At 40.8% G+C, this 25,504-nt stretch overlaps 1 non-coding gene across 1 annotated transcript; it reads right to left on the bottom strand.

Annotated features, from left to right (window-relative positions):
* Positions 1 to 21,946: 21,946 nt before the first annotated feature.
* Positions 21,947 to 22,053, bottom strand: LOC131252273 (small nucleolar RNA R71). The gene has a single exon (XR_009174306.1). It is a non-coding gene; the product is annotated as a small nucleolar RNA R71 (small nucleolar RNA).
* Between the last annotated feature and the right edge of the window lie 3,451 nt (positions 22,054 to 25,504).

Below are 25,504 nucleotides of genomic sequence, written 5' to 3'. Positions count from 1 at the left end.
CATCGCTCCTTCTGGGTACTATTGATGCTCGAGATACTCCTTGATGTCTGTGTACCATGGCTGATCATTCGGAGACGTTATGGCTTCGTCAATCTATAGGTAGAACGCGGGTTCTTCCTGGAGTTCGATGGTGAGTTCTCATTCAACAACTCCTTTTGGGATTTCCAGTGTCGAGGAAATGGTAACCAGAGCATCCCCGAATTGGTTCTTAGCTAGGGGCAGGTGAGAGAATGTGATCTCTTCAAACTCCTTGGTTAGATTCTCTAGATAGACGTGATACGGGATCAGCTTTTCATCCTTGGTCTTCCAGTCGTCATTCGTCTGATTGATGATGAGTTGTGAGTCTCCAAAGACTCGTAGCTCTTTCATGTTAGGGATTATGGCTTCTCTTAGACCAACGATACATGCTTCATATTTATCCACGTTGTTGGTGCATTGGAACATCAATCTCCTGGATATGGAAATTGGGACATCATCGAGAGAGTAGAGTATTGCTCCTACCCCACTCCCTTTTGAATTCGTAGCTCTGTCGAATTAGAGTGTCCACTCTCCTGCCTTTCTTTCTTCTTCTTCCTCGATTAGGAGGATGTCCTCGTCAGGGAAGAAGGTATTCAATGGTTGGTAATCTGGTAGAGAGTGTGCTGTTAAATGGTTAGTTAGTGTTTGCCCCTTGATTGCTTTCTAAGCAACATAGGTGATGTCAAACTTGGAAAGCAGTAGTTGCCATTTTGTAATCCTACCCATTAGCGCCGGTTTCTCAAATAAGTACATCAACGGGTTCATGTAAGCAAGCAGAAGGATTGGGTGAGCGATCTTGTATTGTCGTAACCATTGCGTTGCGTGAGACACATTTTCTCTAAGCTGAAGTATTTGGCTTCATAGCTTGTGAACTGTCGGCTTAGATAGTAGATCACTTGCTCCTTTCTCTCTGTATCGTCGTGTTGGCCGAGGACGCATCTGATTGCTTTTGCTGCAACAGAGTACAGCAGAAGGGGCCTACCTATGATAGGTGGCTTGAGCACTAAAGGGTTTAACGGATACTTCTTGATCTTTTCGAAAGCCGTTTGACAGTTGTCGTTCTATTCCTTTGCCGAATTCTTCCTTGGAAGCTTGAATATGGGCTCACAGATGGGCGTGAGTTGTGAGACGAATTAGCTGATGTACTGGATCCTTCCGAGGAAACCCCAAATCTCTTTTTCGGTACTGAGCAGCAGCATCTCGATGATTGCTTTGGTTTTGGTCTCGTCCACTCGGATGCCATCTTCGCTGACGATGAAACCTAATAACTTGCCTCCGGTTACGCCGAAGACACATTTTTGCCGGTTAAGGAGGAGCTTGAACTTTTCTAACCTGTTGAAGAGCTTCTTGAGGTCTTTAAAATGTCCTTCAATCGTGTGAGACTTCACAATCATGTCATCCACATAGACTTCCATTTCCTTGTTTATCATGTCGTGGAACAAGGCAGTCATGGCTCGCTGATATGTGGCTCCCGCATTCTTCAGCCCGAAGGGCATAAACCCATAGCAGAAAGTTCCCCATGGTGTGATAAAAGAAGTCTTTTCACAATCTTCGACGGACATCTTGATCTGATTATAGCTAGAGAAGCCGTCCATGAAGAAGAAGATCTTGTGTCCAGCAGTATTATCTACCAACGTGCCGATATAAGGCAGAGTGAAATCATCTTTAGGACTTGCTTTGTTAAGGTCCCTAAAGTCGTTGTACATCCTGACTTTGCTGTCTTTCTTTGGAATTGGTACAATATATGCAAGCCAAGCTGGGTAGTTAGAGAATACCAAGAATCCCTCATTGTACTGCTTAATGACTTCATCACAGACCTTCAAGGCCCATTCTGGCTTCATTCTCCATAGCGTCTGCTTGATAGGCTTCATGTCTGGCTTTGTTGGCAAGCGATGTACCACCAGATCTTCATCAAGCCCTGGTATATCTTCGTAAGAAAAGGTAAAATTGGCCAACTTGGTCTCAAGAATTCCATCATCTTCAGCTTGTATTCCGGAGAGAGTGATCTACCGATGTGCGTCTCTCTAAGGAGTTCCTGTGATCCCAAGTTCACAACTTCGAAATCATCTGCTACAACGTTGGCCTTTGTTTCGAACCTTTCGAGAGAATCCTCAAGTTCAAGAGTTGTATCATTATTTCCCTCATCCTAAGCTTCATTCAAACCCATGAGCTCGAAGTCCAACTCTAGATCGAAATCATATGAGTCGACCTCGAACTCTACTGCTTCGTGTGGAGTGTTTGGAACAATGAATTTTGAAAGATTTTCTGATATTTTTTTATTTTTGAAGATTTTCTAATGTTTTGTGATTTTGAGAAATATTTGATGTTTTTGTGTTTTGAATGTTTTCTGAATTTTTTATATCACCGAAGGATCCCGAATAAGACGATATTACAAACCATGATTAATCCTGTCCTGATTTGGGGTACCAACTACTATTTACATTGGCGTTTTTTTTAAGGCTGGCATCCATGGGTGGCTTACTAGCTGATTCGATCGTCAGAGGGGTAGCTATCCAGCGTGGTTCTTTACCCCTACTGTTCTGCTCTGTTTTTTCCTATGAGTCAGCCGTCCCGATGACCATGATGTCTGTGGGACCGGGTTCAGAGTCTGAGTTCGATTTAATCTCTTCACTCAGAAGTTGGAGTTCTTCAGACTCATCAGGTCCACATTTTGGTGTGATATTGATGTCTGTCCAGTCAAGAGAAGGCCACTTCCCTTTCTCGATCTAATGGATGGGTTGCTTCTGCCCCTTGTACTGTTGTGCTGTTGGTGGGGGTGTTTCCCCTTGACTGTTGGTGAGGATGGGTGACTCCCCGCTCTTGCCTGGGTGACTTATAATGGGCACTCCTAGTCCTGGATCCTCTATGGGTGGCCCTGCCTCCGTGCCCCCAGCTTCATGTGATAGGTCCGGGGGTTCTGCCCTTGGAATTGAGTGTGCTTTTGATGCCGTGATGATCTTATCCCATCGTATTGGCAGCTAAATGGATTCCTGGCTGGAATGTTCTGTTAATTTGAGCTACTGGAGGTGGTCCTCAAGAGAGATCATCATGTCACCACAGACTGTTCCGGCCTTAACAAACTTGATGAGTGTGCACTTGAACAGTTGGCTCTTTTTTGACCTTGTGGCCTCATCTTCCGGTGTTGGTTGATACCTCAGTCCCTGTCTTTGCACATTGGCCCAAGCTGGCTTTACTACCATACCTTTCTCATAGAACTCAATACGGTATTTTGAGATTAGCCGTTCAATAAGAGGGATGACATATTCGACTGCGAGTGGGTAGGGGTTGACAATGGAGTTCACAATTTTGAACTCGAAACTATAATATGGTATGTCGCTCTCCATATGTTGGATGTCAATCACTGGAATATCAGTTTTTAGGGTATTGACTACCACCAGTAGGATGATTTCTGGTTCGGCCAGCACTGAGATGATCCGATTTCTTAAAGGGAATTTAACCCTTTGATGGAGAGTAGATGCGATGGCTCCAACAGCATGGAGCCATGGCCGTCCCAACAGAAGGTTGAATGAGGCATGAATGTTAATGATCTGACACGTGACAAGAGTCATGTCTGGTCCGATTTGTAATTCAATGTCTATTTATGCCTCTACTTGCCTTCGGGAATTATTGAAGGCTCTGACACTCATGGTGCTGGGCCTGAAAGAAGATGGTTTGATCTTTAAACATTCGGCAATCCTTAAAGGGTAAACATTTAGGCTTGATCCATTGTCAATGAGTACGAGTGGTATTTTAAAATTCCTATAACGAACGCCTATATTGAGTGAGCGCCCATGTTTGTGACCTTCAGGTGGCAATTAATCCTCAGAGAAAGTGATAGCTCGCGGTGTGAGGAGTTGTCCGATCATGCTTACCACCATTTCAGAAGGTACGTAAGGAGAGATATGTACATCATTCAAAGTTTATGTAAAGATTTCTTGATGCGATCTGGACGTACACAAAAGTTCCCAGATGGAAATTTATGCAGGAATGGATTTGAACTAAGCTGCGATGTCATAGGCAACATCAGTTTTGTGGGTTGTTCCTAATAAATTTCCCCAGGTTTCTTTTGGGTTCTGATTGTCTCTCCTGAAATACCTACCATTGTTGCCCACTTCAGCACACTTTGAATAGTGCCTTGGGACTGCTCTCGTGTTATAGGAGGGAAACATCCTCCCTTCTAGGTATATCATCAAATCCTAAGGCGGCGGATTCGTTACCGGAACCGTTTATGGTGGACTTCATGATTTCTCTTGGACTATAACTGAATCCTGGCAGGATTTGACAGTGGAATTTTTCTCCTCTTGATGTGTAATCTGTGAAGGAGGGATCCTTTGGGCATGTTCCTGTTGGTGAGGCATTAGGAAACTTAGGGATTGGACCGAGGGTGCCCCTTGTAAGGTTAGTGGGGCTAGATAAGGGAGGCCTATTAGAAGAATGAGGGGTTCAGAATTTGACCTATTTGGATATGCCGGGGATGGGGCTGGACATGCCTGTTGGAGAGAGAGAGAGCTAAGAATGTGACCTAGTGGGTGTTGTTGATGCCCTTTAGATGAGAGGTGGTGTTGTTGGTGCTGCCTTGAGGATGAGAGGTGGTGCTATTGGTGTTGCATCAAGGATGAGAGGTGGTGTTGTTGGTACTGCCTTGAGGAATACTTATGGCCTAGGCAGAGGCGGCTGTCAGTATCCCCATGTCCAATTTGCTGTATCAGGCATGATTACTTCTATGGAATGATGTGAGGAGGAATATGTGGGACGCTCTTTCTCAATGTTGTTGACGGTAGAGGTGTCAAATATGTTGGGTCCTGCTTGATGTGATGGCGAGGGATTCTAAAGAATGATGGCTTGAGTGGTGCTGTCGGCCTGTGGGTTGATCACAATTTTCTGACTTTCGATCAGATCTTGGACTACGTGTTTCAAGGCAAAACAACAATCTGTTAGATGACCAGGAGATTGGATATGTGCAATATTAATTTTCATTGTATCCTAGTGGTAGGGGATTGCAGAAGTCACGGTTGGAGTTGCATTAGGAGTTGCCTTTGCATCAACATTATCAGGACCTACCTATACGTTTGTGCGAGCGGGATGAACTTCCTACCCAACATAGCTTGCCTGTATGAATTTTGTGCATTTCCCTTATGCTGTTGTGGTTGCGGTTGAGGCACCTGCACCTAATACCCCTATTGGATTTGCTCTGGTTGGTATTACTTGTTTTGCTGCAGCTCCGGTGGCAGAGTGTACTGGTTGCCTTAAGTAGTGGTGATGATATTGTTGACTTTGGTGGTATGTTGCACGAGAGCAGTGCCATTTCCATTCACATATCCAATGGGTTTTCCCATGACTTTGTTTCTTTTGATTGAGGGGGCCTAATGTAGCCATGGTGAAATGGTTCCGACTCTTATCCCAGCTTTTACCTGCTCTCCAGCTCAGATGTATTGGGAGAAGTTTATCTATGGGTATGAGATCAAGTATCCTGAGATGTTTAGATTCACCGAATGGACAATCACGGATATTTGTTCCTCATTATCAATGGGGCTTCTTATTCGGGCTGCCATGGCCCGTCATTGTCCCACATACGCTGACAATGATTCGTCGCTTTTTTGTCTCAAGGCATCCAGATCGGCTCTTCTCGGAGCCATGTTTAGATTATAGGAAAATCTGTCAATGAATGCTTGGGAGAGTCTCTCCCAAGTCCTAATATGATGGTTGTCTAATAAAGTATACCAGTCCAGGGCATCGCCCTTAAGGAATTTTTGGAAAAGCCATATTAAGGCTCCATCATTCTCGGCTATTGTAATGAGTTCCCCATAAAAAGCTTTTAGATATGTTGTAGGACATCCACTACCATCGTATCTTTTGAATTTTGGTACCTCGAAGTTTGAAGGCACCTAAGCATCTAGAAAGGGACATAAATCTTTGAACTTAGTGGATGGGAGATCCACTCCTTGCTGCCTCTGTAGTTGATTTTGTACCATTTGCAGCTGTTCCTGCATTTAATCCATTTCAGATTTGTGGGGTTGCGTATATCTTTTGCCTTGTTGTAGGGCTTGTGCTGCTTCCTCCTCATAAGAGTCAAGTTTTTTGACCCTTTGATTTTCAAGAATGGGGGGTTGTTAGAGAGAAGATGGACTCCCGGTGGCGGAAGGTAGCTGAAATTGAACTCCACTCTCTTTTAGGGGAGGGTGTGATGTACGAAAATGGCTCCCACTCAGGGTATTTGTCAATTACGGAATGTTACTCCCATAAGGGGGAGTATGTTGGACTCGAAATCGACCCCCTTCGTGGGCATCCACCAGTTCTTGTCTCTGATTCTCATTAGGGAGAACTTGTGTTGTAACCTGATTGTTGTGATGTGTTGAGTAGTGATGTGTATTAGGATTGCTCCCATTTGTTGGTTGTTGTTGTGGCTATGTTGACTCCTCTGGAAGAGGGAGAACAGGATTAGCTTGAGGAATGAGGGAGAAAGCAAAAGGAGTTTGTGGGATTATGCTATTTTGGATACTAGGTTGCGTTGCCTGTGTGTTTAATATGGCGCTTGATACCAAGCAAAGTAACAACTCCAGTAATGCCTTGAAGTTCTGAGACATCTCATTCAAGGCTGTAGTGACTGGCGAATCTGTTTGAGCTGTCGGTGCTGGTACAGGTGTTGGTTCTGATACTGATGCTTTTGAAGTTGGCGGAGCTACTGGCTCTTCTTCATGGGTAACCAAGGTTGCTCGAGATCGAGTAGTCATAACTCGGATTGATGCTCAAAACAAGTGTAAGTAAAAGACTGATTTTTTTGGTATGAATGCAGTGATGATATCCTTTGAGATTAAAGTGCCACACACTTTCGAATCGGGTCTCGGCTAGTGGGAGCTAACAAAATTCCCCAGTGGAGTTGTCATTCTGTGAATATTGAAAATTGGCACCCCACGCTGATTTAAATATTTTTGGTGTGAAAGGTGGGGGTTAGTAGGTTGATTTGTGAATGTTGGAGTCACCACTAGCCAATTAATCTCAAAATCCCGCAATTGGCTTGAACTTACGAAATATGTAAGGTTGGAGAAATCCAAAGACTCTCCTACCTTAGATTGACTCCTGGTCTACGATCCGGGATTATGGTTAAGGGACCTCAGTTACAAAGAGGGAAGGTGTTAGGCACCCTCTTTGCCTGTACAAATGTACGGTCTCTACTTGGTGTGGTACGGAAATCTCAAGAGATGAATGATGTGGTTGAGGTAAGACTAGACATATGTAGATTTTTGATGCGGCAAGATCCAAGATTTTGACAGACCACAGAGCATGCGTCCAAAAATGTGTCTAGAAGGTGGATGTGATGATGTTCATGCAAAAAGGTAAAGAAAGGTGGACTAGATCACTAGGAATTTTTGATGTGACAGGATCCGATGTACGACAAGTCACAGAGCATATGTTCATTAGAGATCTAAAGAAGCATGGGGTTTGAGAGGGGAATATATGTCATGATGAATACTTGTATATAAAATGAAAAGATCTTTGGCTTAAACTTAAGTGGGCTAAGACATGGGTTGTACTATGATCAATCCGGGCTAGACTTGGGATCGAGAAGGTTAGCAGGATGCTAAGAGATGGCTAAAAAAAATTGATCTTGGATGCTTGAGAGCTCTCTCTCACCCTCACTCTCCCTCTCTTTCTCTCCCTTAAATAGTGGAAGTTATTGTTGTTGCAAAAATGAAAAGAGGAGAGGGCTATTTATAGCCTTCTCCAATAGTTTTATGGTAATTGTAGGGTTTATGAGCGGTAAAAGCTGATGTGGCAGTTTGTGAGTGGTAGAGAAATGCCACGTGACATTGATAAAAGGGTAAATAGGGTAGGCTAGAGGGGTAATTCTGAAAGAAAGTCGACTTTTGGACGATGTGACTGCTGTTTCTCAGAGGAAACATGCGCCCCGCGAGCAGCGGTAATTAGAGTACCACAGGCGGTAGTCAAACTACAGCCCAGGTCGGGTTCGAGCGTGTGGGCCTTATTTGGTGCACTGGTTCATCCGATGATCTTCTTTTCGGGTTTTTTGGCTTGACTGGGTGTATTTCATGTTGATCTGGCTCTAATGGGTTTTAAGTCAGGTTGTGGGGTTTTGGGTTCGAGTTAGGGTTTGGATTAGGGTTTTAGGCTCGGATTAGGATTTTGATTAGGTTTTGGGGTTTGGGTTATTGATCATGGTCCGAATTGTCCTTACCTTTATAAGATGTTAGCCTGGGTAGGGCGTCTACACTATACAAATAACAAGGCCCATTACTACCCACATGATTATTTCCTAAGATAACAGTCTGTCAATAGTCTAAGATGCTCTAGTTGAAGAACAAGAGGTCTAAGCTAGTGATTTGAAGCTTCATATGTATTCCTTGAAGATATTTAAAGCATCCAAATTTAAGAAAACAAAAGCCAAAGATGAACTTAATAATATGACAGTCAATAGCACCCTTGGGGATGCTCACCAGTGAGGCCCACTATGTTTTTTCCATATGCCATCTAATCCATTCAAAAGATAGCCCCCTAAAAAACCAGCCATTACAAGACTTAGGCGAGCATCAGCGTGTGACTTAGAGGTCATAAACATGATTTCACAGTGTGGCTCACTTGACTTTTCGATCAGCCTGATTTCTGGACACCTGGATAACTTGAGGGTGCACATGAAAACGGATTGGATGTCATACACACATCATGGTGGGCTCTATACATCTTGTTCTGGGCTAAGCTCAACCTGCAAAGAGTTACAGCGGATCTGACCTCTCTTCGAGAAACCACAACAAAAGAGCCCCAAAAATTCAAAAACCTCCAAAGAGGCTAAAATGTTATCCTGGCCCTAGCATTGCTTAAAACATGGTGAAGCCATGGATTTAAGTGTTGGATTTGATGATTTGAGGCATACTTCATCCACTGTGGAGCCGAGCACGACAAAGGTCCAGATGGCCCAAATAAGCCTCAAAAATCGAAATCAAAATGGCAGAGAGGGAGAGAGAGGGAATGCACCACTAGTCAAATAGACGCATCACTGGTCAGGTAGATGCATCACTAGTTAGATAGACACACCACTGGCATCACTCCACAGAGATTGAAAGGGAGAGGGAGAGGGAGGGAACGAGAGAGGGGTTTTGATGGGAACAATTTCAAGAGAGAGAGAGAGAGAGAGTGAGAGAGAGAGGGAGGTATCGCCGGAAAGGTATTGACAGGTTGGCTCCTCCGCTACCATTTGCCCGGTGACCGGTAGTCGGTCATCTGGGGGCCCCATTGTGAAGTGTGTCTTTTATCCATCCCATTCATCCATTTGTAGAGATCATTTTAGGGCTTGATATAAAAACGAAACGGATACACCATAGGAAAACAATAGTGATTGGATATTCGCCATTAAAATCCTCATAAGGCCTACTATACTGTTTATTTGACATCCAATATGTTGATCAAGTCATACAGACCTAGATGAAGGATATATATATATATATATATATATATTATTTGATTCAAAACTTTTACAGCCCTAAAAAGTTTTTAATAGTCTATGATTAATCACTACTGTTCCTATAATGTAATGTGGTCTATTCGAGATTAAGATATATCTGATTTTTGGGCTCATACGTTAAAATTATCTAAAATATATATATAAACGCATGGATGAAACACATATATCATGGTGGGCCTATGGAGCACTGACCTCGCTAGTGGCAGGGGAATCCGTTTCCATCTTCCGACTGCTGACGCTCCTCAAGTTCCGAGTTGTACGAACAGTCCAAAGGAGATACACACATTTGGCTTTTCTTGAACAAATCTGAAAGTTACGTGGCTCCATAATGATATATTTATCATATCTACATCATTCATATATTTAGAGAGATTATTCCAGGTCTTGATCTAAAAAATGTGTAATGTTTACTTTCCATCCAATCTGTTCATAAGGTCACAAAGACCTAGATGAAGAGAAAAACAAATATCATATTGATTCAAAATTTTTATGACCCTTGGAGGGTTTCAATGGCAGGTGTTCAATCCCCTGCTTTTTACAGTGTGGTTTACTTGATTTTTGGATCTGTCTTACTTTTCAACTAAAGCCTTACGATGAACTCATTAAGTAATTGGACAGTTTGGATATAACTCATACCTCATGATGAAACCCAAGGAATTTAATGATGCCAACATAGCAGCTACATTGCTGGTGAGTGGTACCCCAGCCAAACGGCTTCCGAACTATCTAGGGCGGGGCGGAGAGGACGCAGATTTCATGCAACGAATGGGCTGCTCCCATGCTACCAACTAGGTGGCTGGTGGTTGGTGCTATGTGAGCCCACCATGATGTATGTATTTCATCCATTTCATTCATCCATTTTTACAGATTATTTTAGGGCTTGATCCCAAAAATGAGAGGGATATAAATCGCAGGTGGACCACACCATTGGAAAACCTCATAAGGCCCACTATACTGTTTATTTGACATTCATGAAATTACGGTGAGGACCTCTTTATTTGAAGTAGGAATATGCCAATATATCTTAGAGGGGGGTGAATAGGACTTTTTTAAGTTTTTATGATTTATTAAAATTCCTATTACATTAATCCTAAAAGACGATACTTATCAGAATTACTCAAAAGTAACTCTACTGGCTTTCAAGCCCCGTAGAGGATTCAATCACAAATTATTTAAGAAATGAACAATATGCAAACTAATTTATGATCGATATGACTGTCTTTGTGTGTGAGGTGTGATCTCAGATATGAAAGTATTAAAGTAAATCACACAATCAAAAGAATAACAATCTCAAACACAGTCATTTTTATAGTGGTTCGACTACTTGTCTACTCCACTCCCGGTAACAACACTAAACCTTTGAGTGCACCGGATTTCACTAAAGAGGTTTCACAGTGGTTCACCTCAAACCTAAGGTTTTAAATCAGGTTCACCTTTAACCTTTACAACCTACACTGAGGCTGACTGTTTATGCTCCCTAAGCAAGGGTCAACACATAACACCCGGGTTTTTGGCACACTGGCCAAGGATCCACACAAGGAACCTCTGTTTATGCTCTCATGAGCAAGGGACAATACATAGCACCCACTTTTAGGCACACTGGCCAAGGATCTTCCACAAGACCCTAACTGTTTATGCTCTCCACAGAGCAAGGGTCAACTCAACACACCCACCACGTACACTCCCGCCGGAGGCCTCCTACGAGGGCTTGTAAGCGTGAGAAACACAATCCTAAAAAGGAATGATCACAGATGTCCTTTGGACTCTAATAACTTACAAATAAGTGGATGAGTCTTATTCAGCCCGTGGACGAAGTTCTCCTCCTTATTGATGAAGAATCTTCGACTTCCTTGATTCGCAACTCAGATGATGTACCAATATGAGGATTCGGGTTGGGTTAAGGTTAAGATGGAATCCTACTCTATAAAATGTTTTCCTATGATGAAGATAGAGTGATTCCGATTATGCATTCAAGGCATCCCAACTTAATGATTTGCCATTAAGGTAGTAACTGGAGGATCCTTGAATGCGGAAGTTCATTCCCCAATCCACTCTATTGAATATCAATGATGAGGGTGGATTGGATGATGAACTTCCCTGAGAGAAAGGGCTTTAGGTATATGATCAAAGGTAAAACACTCAAAAACACTCTCTTCTTTCTCTACCAACAACAATAGACAAGCTCTCTTTATATAGGCAAAAGGTTCCAACGGATATAAACGGTCATATTTATGACAGAGTTCGATATCGTCAAGGGTATACTCTTGATAGCATCGACGGTCAGCTCGATGACATAAACTCAAATGTCATACGCTTTTGAAACCAATTGCCGGGAATCAAAACACATGTCAATGTCATCGGATTTCGAACTCCGATTCCATTGATGCGAGGTTCGATTCCTTGACATTTAAAAATGAGAGAGACTTACTTTGAAATATTTCAGGTTTACCAGAATAATCAGGGACCTTCAAGATCATCAGAATTTGAATGTCGATAATATTGATATATGTGTCGAGGCATCGTAAATCCAATGGATTTTCGTTTAAGCTTGCTGGACAGTTTTTGTCCCTATTCAATGCCATTGAAACCGTACCGATATCATTGATATTTGAATATCGATTTTATCGAGTGACCCTCGATCACAGATAAACAACCCTAAAACAATCGCTAGAAGACTAGGCGCCCATGACCGATAATATCGAGAGACCTCCGATGTCATCGAGATTTGAACTTCGATGGTATTGATAACGACTTCGATATATCGATGCACATATGATTTTCTCAAGTAAAAACAGGGGCGTCGGATATCTATCTGTTGATATTATCAAGTCAATTTCGATGGACTCGAGACTCAAATATTGATGATATCAATAAGTATATCGATACATCAATAAATCCGTCTGGGGATATATGTGTTTGCTGGATGTAATTTGTCCTCATTTCGATTATATCGTTTAAGCATCGCAGACATCGACAGCACAAGTTGATTCTATCGAGAAGTGTATCGATAAAATCGACAAAGCAAGAAAACTTAAAGAATTTTCTCATGTTGAAAAAGTTTTTTTAACTTAAAAACCCTATGATATTCTACTTTGTTTTAAGAGTTTTATATACCTGGTGTTTTAGGACATGGGATGTGAGGCTTAGATTTACCTGTAGCGAACTTGCACACATCCGGTTGAGACAGACGCTTTGATTTAATCTTCCTATGAAGCTCTGCAGTTTAACTGACTCAACACTCACGCTAATTAACAAACCAGGGCACTTTCAATCTCCCCCTTTATTAATTACGTGACAAAATACCAAAATACCCTAAACCAGCTTCTATACTGACATGCTAAATTGTGTGTACATGTTCTTTACACCACTGTACAATGCTAACAATGACATATACACAACATATCCAAAATTTACCCCCCCTAACTGTAAAACTCTCCCTTGCTTAGTGCAGTTGCTCCCCCTAACACCTGGAGCACCATTCAAGCAGATATACAATCTTCCGTTGTTCGGGGTGATTGAATCGTTCTCCCCCTTTTTGTCAGTCATTAACAAAGATATAGCAGTTGATAGCTTGAAGTATTTGGGAGAACCACTCACTCAGTAAGCATACATACATAGAGTATTGATGTATAATGATCGAAATACTTTAAGTAGACAACATTTTCAGAAACTACATAGAAAATTAGATAGAGCAGTTAGGATAATCATGAGAAGAACATCACATGCCTTCTATTTGTCAGAAACTGAATAAACTAGGGGACAGATGAGACATAATCATGGCAGTAAAAATAATGAATAATAACAGCTATATCCAAATATCCAAAACACATACTGCCACAAACAGCAGTAAATTTTATGGGCCCCTAACACCAAAATATATTCTTTACTTAGAGAATATCAACAAAAAATATTCACACTTAGTGGATTAGTAATGCATAACACACATATATATGAGCGAAGAGCATTAAAAAAAATATTTTATGCCCTTAACATTTCAAGGAGACTCCAGGTATGTGATGCATTGGTCATACGTTAGACAATAAAAAACCTTTACTATGTTGGTAAGGCATCGAGAATTTGTTGAGTAGCATGTTGCTGAGTTACTAGCAAGGTTTTAATCTCTAATAGACAACCCTCACAGTCATCCAGCCGCTTCATGATGTAAGATTGTCTCTCAAGCAGATCCTGAATAGTATCTTGTTCGTGGATAGCCTGAATGTTCTCAATAGAGATGGGGCTGTGCACAGGATACCCTTTGTCTGAGCCTGAATCGATTTTCCCTTACGAGGCACATTGGCAATGATATTGCAGATGTCTTCATGATTAAACCAGGCACATGGGCGTGGGAGATCGTTAGTAGGAGACAACCCAAATTGTCAAGATAGCTTGGATATAAGATATAGGAATGGAAGTACAGTGATGGATTCATCTGAAGACACCTGAATTAATTGTTCTAGAATAAGAGTGGGTAGGCAGATGTGAATACTGAGATGAACATCATACAAGACATTTAGCATGTATGGAGAAAGCATGTTGCCAGAGACGTCATAGGGATAGACATTTGTGCTGAAAATGCTGTGATGAATTTTGCATATGGGATTGAGATATTTAACATGAAGGATATTCTTTGCATTGCTTGATATAGTGGCATCATTACACATCGCTCGAGTAACTTCACCCCATACACCAAGACTATTCATATTTCGTTCTGATACAGGTATTCTAGTCACCTCTACCCCAATCAATCGGCTTATCAATCTAGGAGTAATGTGCTCGGTCCAATTTGTGATAGCTACTGACACAATTGGAGGATTATTTTCAACATTGTAGATTAGACTAAAAAATTGATGCACTAGATTATGTTAAAATCCACCACCAAGATTCATGATATTCCCCCCATCTAATCAATTCTAATAGATTGATGATCCCAAAAGGTATAATGCCCTTCGTCTGAACTGACCGTTCTACCACAAGGTTCAAGTTGAAAAGTGGGGATGAGTCAGTTGATTTATTCTTTCCATTCTTGCTCTTCATTAAGGGTTGTTGTGGAAGAACCAGATTTTTAGACATTTTTGTTTGAAAGGAAACCTGTTCTAAGAAATGTAACCTCATTCCAAGATCAACCAGTGAGTCTCTTTTTCCATTCTTTCATATTTAATTTTTTCGTAACCATCGATATCATCGAGCATTGTTTCGATGACATCGGGGTACCTTATTGATATTTTCAATGAAGATCAGAAGAAAGTTCAACCGTCCCGACGATTCAGCTTCTCAAGAGATAGTCGATGGTATCGATTCTAGGTCGATGCAATCGAACTGTTCACTCGAATTATCAATAGGTGTCTTAAATGTGAATGTTTTCAGTTTTCAACATTTAGTAATCTTCCATGTATATTATTAGTATATCTATGTATCAACAGTATACATAGTAAAAATTTGTACAATCAATGCACATATCAAAATTATAAACATTTGAATGTTTATATACAAAAGATTGAGGTGAGGAACCTCAGATATATCATTTAGAGCTCAGCAAAAAATTGCATCATTTTAGCAAATATCCAAATCTAGATGCATGACCTAGACTTGTCTTTTCGTGCTTGACATTGCTAGGCATAGGTATCAGCCCTACATTTGCCTTCGATGACATAACAGTGGTTATTTGTGCGACAACCCTTCATAACTATTTTTCCTGATAGGTCTAAGATTTTGCATTCGTCTTTGTTGAATGTAACCACGTGCTTATTATCACAAATTTGAGATATGCTTAGTAGATTATGTGTCAATCCTTTTATGTAAAAAGCATTCTCATTTTTGAGCAAATTAATTCCTCTTATGATTCCTTGTCCAATTACTTTGGTGGTGGTTCCATCTCCTTAGGTGATTATCCCATTATAAAGATCTGTATAGTTTGAAAGAAGGGATTTATCACCTATAACATGTCTTGAGCAACCACTGTCTAAGAACCACTTAGTATTTTTGGCTGTTGAAAGTTTTGTGTGAGTAGCAAAGCAATTTTTCTTTTCTTTAATTACCCATTTTGTAACAGAATTTTTTATTGTGGTAGTTTTAGTTTTTTTATTTGATTCACCCACTTGATTTAATGGTTCTATCATCCTATTAGTTCTTGTATTACTTTTAGAAGCACCAGATTTTTCTATTTGTGCTTCATATCCAGTTTTTGCTTTAACTTGTTCATATCTTAGGCCATTTTTGTTATTTCTAGATTTTTCCATACCTAAAAGTTTTTCTATCTTTTCACTACTCTAGGAAAACTTACAGTTTAGCTTGGCAATTTTTCTGGACTCTTCTAAATCAAATAGAAGTGTATGATTTTCATTTTGTAGGAGCATATTTTTATCTTTTAATTACTTGACCTGTCTGTTTAGTTTTTCAAATTCTGATTTAAGGAAGGTGTTAATTCTCTTAAGTCTGTCATTATCTGAGTGATATTGCTATAAGTCATTGATTAGCTATGTATTTATTTCCCGAGTTTTATCCAAATCTTTTTGCAGCAATTCCTTCTTATTCTCAGATATTCCAAGTCTTTTAATAACTTTGATCCTATGAATGCATAGTTGATTGTAAGCATCTTGTAGCTTGTTTTGTTCTTCTTCTTCTTTCTTTTCAATTTTCTCATTATCTGATGGAAATGATTCAGTGGCTTGCTGTTCTTTTTTCGTTCTCAGATTCACTGGGAATGATTGAAGTAATGGAGACTATTAGAATTTTCAAGGATTTCTAATCTCCATCACTCTCTGAGTTACTAGATTCTGAGTTTGACTTTTCTATATCATCTCATGTGGCAGCCATAGCCTTGGCCTTAGTTTTTCTGTTTGGGCATTCAGTAGATAGGTGTTCATACTTCTGACAGGCATAACATTATGGTTTTTTGGTCTTTCTACCAAATTTGCCTGCAGAGGGTTTGTTGTTCACCTTTCTACCTTTGAAGGGATGGCCACGATTCTTCTGAAAGAATTTCCTGAATCATTGTGCCAACAAAGCCACTTCCTCATCTTCATCATCTTTTTCACTTCCACTGTCCTCATTTGTTGTTTTCTTTAAAGTTTTTAGGACAGTAGTTTTAGATTTTTGCATTTGTTTGAAGTGTAGTTTAAAAGTTTGTAGGAAATTTACCAGTTCTTCTACTTTCATTTCATCAATATTCCTACACTCTTCAATGGTTGTTACTTTGGGATGAAACTGTTCCGATAGTGATCTCAGTATTTTCCTATAGATTTTAGGAATCGGAACTTTTTCTCCCAAACCACCCATGGAGTTGCAAATGATATTCAACTTTGTGAAAAACTCCATAAAGGTCTCATGCTCTTCCATTCTCTGACTTTCGAACTGTGAAGTAGGGAGTTGTAGTTTGGATCTCTTCATAGTGCTTGTGCTTTCATGGGTTGTTTCCAATAGATCTCATGCTTCTTTGGATGTCTCACACATACTTATTTGATTGAATATATCTTGGGACACAACACGGTAGATGGCGTTCATAGCTTTAGCTTCAACAGTTTTTTTTCCTTTATCGAACGTTGTCCACTTTTCTTTTGGTTTGGGTTTTGTGATGGTTGTGCCACTGTCAAGTATAACTTGTTCAGATGGTGGCACATATCCACTTTCAACTATATCCCAAACATCATGATCCAAATATCTCAGAAAGTAGTGCATCCTAGCCTTTCAGTATGCATAATTTGATCCACCAAATACTGGAGGCCTAGTGACCGATGAGCCCTCTCCTTTGGTCATATTCCCAACTTCAGTTAAGATCACTCTCTAGGTGGTGAAGCCCTTAAAGAGAGACTCGCTCTGATACTAATTGAAATTGTGGTAAGGATCGCTTTAGTTGAAGTAAGAATATGTCAATATATCCTAGAGGGAGTGAATAAGACTTTTTAAAGTTTTTATGATTTATTAAAAATCCTATTACGCTAATCCTAACAGGCGATACTTATCAGGATTACTCAAAAGTAACTCTACTGGCTTCCAAGCCTGGTAGAGGATCTAATCATAAACTATTTAAGAAATGAATAATATGCAAATTAATTTATGATGGATATGACTGTATATATGTGTGAGGTGTGATCTCAGATACGAAAGTATTAAAGTAAATCATATAATCAAAAGAATAATAATCTCAAACACAGTCATTTTTATAGTGGTTTGACTACTTGTCTACTCCAATCCAGGTAACCGTACTCAACCATTGAGTGTACCGGATTTTACTAAGGAAGTTTTACAGCGGTTCACCTTCAACCTTTACAACCTACACCGAGGCTGATTGTTTATGCTCCCCGAGAAAGGGTCAACACATAACACCCAGGTTTTAGGCACATTAGTCAAGGATCCACACAAGGAACCTCTGTTTATGTTCTCACGAGCAAGGGTCAACACATAGCACCCACTTTTATGCACACTGGCTAAGGATCTTCCACAAGACCCTAACTGTTTATGCTCTCCACAGAGCAAGGGTCAACACAACACACCCACCACGTACACTCTCGTCAGAGGCCTCATACGGGGGCTTACAAGGGTGAGAAACACTTTAGACTCAATCCTAAAAAGGAATGATCACAAGTGTCCTCTGGACTCTAATAACTTACAATTAAGTGGATGAGTCTCATTCAGCACGTTGAGGAAGTTCTCCTTCTTGCTGATGAAGAATCTTCGACTTCCTTGATCCACAACTCAGATGATGTACCAATACGAGGCTTTGGGTTGGGTCAAGGTTAAGACGGAATCCTACTCTATATAATGTTTTCCTATAAAGAAGGTAGAGTGATTCCGATTGTGCATTCAATGCTGTTGAGGGTCGAATATTGCATACTAGACCCCAGTTATTGCCAGGATTTACAAACATAGTACTGTTTAACGGCCCGATTTAATCATATTTGTGATGTAGGGCATATTCACGAGCCTGGACTGGGAAATGGTACTAAAAGTATGGATTTAACGATCTGAAGGCACCAAGGCAAGCGACGGACCCTAGGAGACCAAGATCGACAGATTTGCACGCCAAGGATTCAAGAAAACCTGAGAAATTGAAGCTCAAGTGGCCTGAAAAGTGTTTAGAATGCAAGATCATAGGGTTCCCACCGTCTGATCAGTTCAAAACTCCATATGTGGCGTGAGGACCATAAATGAACTGTACACATATAATTTCAGCCATTGGATCCCTCTGGAAGTGGTCCAATGGTCAGATCAGCCCACGAATTACTGATCTGAGGCCCACCTGATATTCAGATATGCTTCAAACTTGGACTCTATCCATTAAATGAGATGAGAAAAGGGACGAGTGGATCCAATTTCCCACAAACATCAAGGTAGACCCCACTTCAAAAGGCGAATGTGCACAGCCAGTGTACACCCGCTGTGCACCGGACCATCAAGAGCGGTCAAAGTCGGTTTTGACCGACCTTATTCAAAAGAAAACGGAAATCACCGTCTCTGTTCGCAACAGGGAGTTGCGGGTGACTTCAGGTGGGCCATCATCATCGCAGATAAGCCTCATCCGGACCGTCCATTTGTTTCAAAAGCTCAAACTGACCGTACACATGAGGCTTTTCCAAATTGATGCTTGCATACACAGGATAATACCGTTCAAACGCAGGTTGAACGGTGATATGGAAAATCAGGTGGGCCGCTTCAGCGTCGATCCAAAACCGACCATATCCGAATGGTTTTGTGAGTAGAATACAGTGGACGTCGTGGATTCCTCGAACCAGCAGTGAAGTGGGCCCCACCAGCAGTACAGCGCTCGGACGTGCGCGCCTCTGTTCACGCGATCCGAAAAATTCGGGACGATGTGGTCCACCCCTGTTGATCAGATGGTTGATCTGATCCATCTAGTAGGAGCGCAGGTCAGCCATGATCCTGGCAATGTCGCCGAAATTTCGACTGAAGGAATCAGCAATCCAAAAAGTTCAGTCGCAGCTTGGTATGTTGCGTAAGGAATCCCGAAACCTGCAAACTGGTTGCGAAACGATTTCGCGGCAACCATTCCGCATTGTGTTACGCACTCCCAACCGAGGAAGGTTGAGACCACCATATAAGCAAGAGAGAAACGGAGGCCGAGGGGGATTCTTTTGGAACGGAAAGAAAAGGTAAGAAGACAGTTGGGCAGGTACGTGAGCAACAAAGGAAAAACCTAAAGGAATGTGGGGAGGAAAAGAAAAAAAAAAAAAAGGTTTTGGACGGGGGGCTGCTGGACCGTGGGACTGGACATGGCTAGAGTTTATTGAAAGGATTGGCTGGGAAGCCGGCAGCGTGTGGAGAAAAGAAAAGGAAGAAAAGAAGAAAAAGCTGAGGAGAAGCTGGAATGGAGAGAGAGAGTGAAGCAGCTTGGTTTTTATTCCTCTTTTCCTTTATATTCCTTTTAAGATTTAGCCCATTCATGTGTGGCTAAACCTCTTAGCTAGGGCTAAGAGGTGAAGCCTGTAGCAAGATGGGAGATTTTACTTTGAGCCTTTAAATTTCATAAACTGAATTTGATTTAGTTGATTATTAAAGGAATATTTTTCTTAGTCTTTAATGGTCTGTTGTGACTGAAATTACAATGGGTTTGCAATGGTTTTGAGTATTTCTTTCCCCTTTTTATGTTTATGAATTCAGGAAGCCCTGTTGTTCATCATTGTTCCATGGGCATGGTAGGATGACAGTACCCTTCCTGAACTTCATACACTATTGGTTGGTTGGTAATTAGTTTAATTCTGTTGTCTACTTTGTCTCCTGGGCATGGTTTGGTGATAGAATCCATTCTAATTCATATACCTTTCACTTCTTGACAACTATATCAAAGGAAGTTCAGTTTAAATTCCATAATTCTTGATGCAGGCATAAAGATCTCCCTGATCCCTACAAGTGGATCCTCTGAATCCCTAGTTTCCTTCCTTTGAATTATTTAAAGTTTTAGATAATTATTCCACAATTATTTCAAAAATTCTATTTGATTTATATCGCATCTTAGGATAGTTCTATTTCTATCTAGTTTCAGGAAACGTACAAGTTTCAGTCCCTGTGGATTCGACCTCGGTCTTACCGAGTTTATTACTACATCACAACCCTATACTTGGGGAGTGAACAAGTTTTTGGCGCCGTTGCCGGGGACTGACGGTTACGTTTTTCTGAAATTAATTAGTTTTAGAATTAGGTTAGGATTAAGATTTTACTTACTTTAGGATAAAAGTTTTATTTTATTTTATTCTATTTTTAGAACTTAACCTGTTTTCCTGTTTTGTAGGATCCTGACATAAGTTCTTAAATTGGTAATTCCTTCCTAATTTCTCTACTTTTTCTGTTTTTAGAATTAAGGTTTAAATCTTAGAAATTTTCTAACTCTAGTATTTCTCTATTTGTAGGAAATAGTTTATTTTTAGAAAACTTTCCTCCTTTGTTTTTAGAAACTAGGTTAGTTATTTCCTTTTTTAGAGATTAACCTTCTATTTTTGTTCTCTAGTAACTTTCTAATTTTAACTCTTTTAGGATCTAATTTGTTTCCTAATTTATTTTCAGAATTTTTGTTTTGAAACTAACCTTCCTATTTTGTGGGCCTTTAAAATAGAAATTTCTAATTCTGTAAGCTCCTTCTCTACTTTCTATTTTTCAGTTCTCTTTTAATAATTTACTTTCTAGTTTAGGTCTTTCCTAATTTATTTTAAAAATTTCCACTTTCTTGTCGGAATTCCTTCTTTTAGAAATTAATTTACTACTATTTTTCTCTTAAAGGATCATTCTTCTCTTTTTAAATCTAACTTAATTTGTTTTATTTTGTAGGTTTTAACTTAGGACTCCAATTTGGTAACTTCTTTCCAACTCTCCCTCTCTTTCTTTTTAGATTTTCTTTTCCTTTCTTAGGACTAGGCTTTAAATTTGATTGAGGGCTGTGAGTGTTTCATGCCCAAGTGGGCCCGTGACAACACTCGACGTCTCTTGACTGAAGAAGGATTGGTTAAGGGGTTGACTATCCATCGCAGGACTAGACACCGCTCAAAATTCCCTGAGTTAACTGAAGTTATGGCTGAAGACCAACCTCCTCTACTTCCACCTAGGGTGGAGGATACCCAAGATGAAAATGAAGTGCAACAGGCACCCCCGCCTCATACTTTACGAGATTATCTGCAACCGGCGGGAGTGAGTATGCCCTCATGCATGATTTTCCCTGAAAACACAGGACAAATGGACATCAAGCCAGGAGTTATCCAACTCCTTCCCAAATTCCATGGACTTGAATCAGAGAGTCCATATTTACATTTGAAAGAGTTCGATGAGATTATAGCTACATTATGTTTTCCTAATGTATCTGAGGATACAATTAGGCTGAAACTCTTTCCTTTTTCCTTAAAAGAGAAAGCTAAGACGTGGTTATATTCACTGCGTCCTAGATCCATTGGCACATGGAACGACATGCAGAGGGAATTCATAAAAAAATTCTTCCCACATCATAAAACAATTACCCTCAGAAAAGCAATCATGAACTTTGCCCAAAAGGAAGATGAAACATTCTTCCAATGTTGGAAAAGGTTCAAAGATTTGGTCAGTTCATGCCCACAACACGGATTTGAAACGTGGCGCATTACAAATTTTTTCTATGATGGACTGACATCTTCCATGCACCAAATGGTCGAGACAATGTGTAATGGAGAGTTCATTAATAAAGATGTTGACGAGGTATGGGACTACCTCGACAGTCTAGCTGAAAAAACACAATCTTGGGACTATTACCCAAAGTCGAACACCACGTCTAGGCCGCCTCAATTAAAGGAGAAAGGTGGATTATATCTCTTGAAAGAAGAGGATGATCTCAAGTGTAAAGTGACTATGCTCATAAGGAAAGTTAAGGCCATGGAAGGAAAGAAGGATAAGGTTAATGAAATTGTTTGCGGCATCTGTGATTGCAACATTCATACAACTGAAAATTGTCCTACAATACCCGCCTTTCGAAGAGTGTTGAATGAACAAGCTAATGCCGTAAACAACTATCAAAGACCTTTTACTGGACCTAACTCCAATACATACAATCCTGGTTGGAAAAATCATCCAAACTTTAGTTGGAGGAATGGACAAATGGCTACTCTTCCAGGTTTCTTCAATCAAAATCCAAATCAAGTGAAACCTCAAGAGGAACCGGTTCAAAATTCCATATAAGAGCTGGCTCAGGCTATGCGGGAAATTACAGATTTTATGTAAAAGATAGATTCTCGTATAACGGTTATAGAAAAGAGGATGCTTCCTGCACAACCTCTCCCCAATCCTAAACCGCAGTACTAGATTAATGATCCCAGCTCTTCAAATCAGATGGGGCACGCTAAATCCATCACCACTCTTAGGAGTGGAAAGATCATTGATAAAACTCTTCCAGTTAGGCTTGAAAAGCCTCAAGAACCAGAAGAGGACAACAATGATGGATCTAGTGAGGCCCCATAAAAATTAGAACCGGAACTTCTAGAGAAGCCAGTTGCTCCGTTCCCCCAATGGTTGGTGTCACCAAAACCTCTTTCTAACTCTCAGGATATGCTAGAGGTGTTGAAACAAGTGAAAGTCAACATTCCTCTACTTGATGTCATGAAACAGATTCCTTCATATGCCAAATTTCTGAAAGACTTATGCACGACCAAAAGATGAAAAATTATTCAAAAAAAAATCTTCTTGACTGAGAAAGTGAGTGTCATCCTGAAGCAAGACGTGCCGCAGAAATTCAAGGATCCCGGTAGCCCAACCATATCATGTGTAATCGGGAACCATCGAATTGATCACGCACTTCTTGACTTTGTAGCGAGCGTCAATCTGATTCCCTACTCGGTATACAAACAGTTAGGTTTGGGTGAATTAAAACCTACCCTAACCACACTACAACTTACTGATCGCTCTGTTTGTGTACCAAGAGGGATAATTGAGGATGTGTTAATCCGGGTCGATAGATTTTACTACCCTGTAGATTTTATCATCCTGGACACCGAACCCATTAATAACATGAGCACTCAGATTCCCGTTATTCTTGGTCGCCCATTCCTTGCCACGTCAAATGTAATTATCAATTGCAAGAATGGTGTCATGACTATGTCTTTTGGAAATTTGACATTGAAGTCAAACATTTTTTTCAATAACGGCAGCAACTCAGAGGATGATGACGATTTCCACGATATTAACATGATTGACTCTTTCGTGGAAGATACGACACCGCTGACCTTATCCTCCGACCATCTGGAGACGTGCCTGGCCCACTCCCATGATTTTGATGATGACATGATTAGGGAGACGTATGCCTTACTTGATACTGCACCGGTACTTGAAGTTAACCTGTAGAGGCCACAATTTGAAGAATTGCCACAAACCGATGTAGTGCCTCTACCGTCTAACCTCAAGCCGCCGAAGCTTGACCTAAAACCTTTGCCCTCTGATTTGAAATATGCCTATTTAGGTCAAGATGAGACATACCCGGTGGTGATCTCTGCCCACCTGGAGAAAGAACAGGAGAGTATGCTCATATCTACTCTCATTGAGCATAAAGGAGCCCTGGGATGGACGATAGTGGACCTCAAGGGAATCAATCCCTCGATTTGTACTCACCACATATATCTTGAGGATAATGCAAAAATCGCTCGGCAACCACAACGTAGACTAAATCCAAACATGAAGGAAGTGGTTAAGGCCGAGGTTCTTAAACTATTGGATGTGGGTATTATATACCCTATATCTGATAGTCAATGGGTGAGTCCAACTCAAGTGGTCCCTAAGAAGTCCGGAATCACCATCGTAGCCAATGCTAATAATGAACTCGTGCCAACTAGAGTCACTACTGGTTGGAGAATGTGCATTGACTACAGGAAGTTGAATACCGTCACGAGAAAAGACCACTTTCCTTTACCATTCATTGATCAGATCCTGGAAAGGTTAGCTGGTCATTCCTATTATAGTTTCCTTGACGGGTATTCAGGCTACGACCAGATAGAGATAGCCCCTGAAGACCAGGAAAAAACCACATTTACATGTCCCTACGACACCTTTGCCTATCGAAGGATGCCATTCGGACTATGTAATGCCCCTGCCACCTTTCAGCGATGTATGCTTAGTATCTTTTTTGATATGGTAGGGCAATATCTAGAGGTCTTCATGGACGATTTCTCTGTTTACGGTTCATCTTTCAGCAAGTGCTTGGAAAGTCTTAAATGTGTGCTGAAAAGATGTGAAGAAAAGAACTTGGTACTTAATTGGGAGAAGTGTCATTTCATGGTTCAGAAGGGAATTGTCCTTGGGCATATCATCTCGTCCAAGGGAATCGAGGTAGATAAGGCAAAAATCGATCTTATCTCTAACCTACCTCCACCCAAGAACATCAGAGACGTGCGATCCTTCTTAGGACACACAGGATTTTATAGGTGATTCATAAAGGACTTTAGTCTCCTCTCTCATCCTTTATGTACTCTCCTTCAAAAGGATGCTCCGTACGAGTGGACTGAGCAATGCCAGGAAGCTTTCACCAAGCTTAAGGGCACGTTAACCACTGCACCTATCATGCAGCCACCTGACTGGAGCCTTCCTTTTGAGCTTATGTGCGACGCTTCTGATTATGCTCTTGGAGCGGTCCTAGGCCAGAGAAAAGATAAGAGGCCCTACGTCATTCATTACGCAAGTAGGACTCTAAATCCTGCCCAAGTGAACTACTCGACTACGGAAAAGGAACTCTTAGCCGTAGTGTTCGCCTTGGATAAATTTAGGTCCCACCTGATCGGATCCAAAATCATTATCTATACAGATCATGCGGCACTGAAGTATCTTCTTTCTAAGAATGATTCTAAGCCCCGCTTGATACGATGGATTCTTCTACTCCAAGAATTTGATTTGAAAATTAAAGATAAAAAGGGAGTAGAAAACGTTGTGGCCGATCACCTTTCTCGCCTTAATACCTCTGATCCCCTTGAGACGACCCATATTAACGACATGTTCCCTGATGAACAACTGTTCCGAGTCTCCCATTCACCTTGGTTCACTGATATTACTAATTATCTTACT

The sequence above is a fragment of the Magnolia sinica genome, chromosome 7, assembly GCF_029962835.1.
Source record: "Magnolia sinica isolate HGM2019 chromosome 7, MsV1, whole genome shotgun sequence".
In the NCBI taxonomy this organism is placed as follows: Eukaryota; Viridiplantae; Streptophyta; class Magnoliopsida; order Magnoliales; family Magnoliaceae; genus Magnolia; species Magnolia sinica.
The sequence above is the reverse complement of the archived record's forward strand: the minus strand, read 5'-3'. Positions and strand labels throughout refer to the sequence as shown.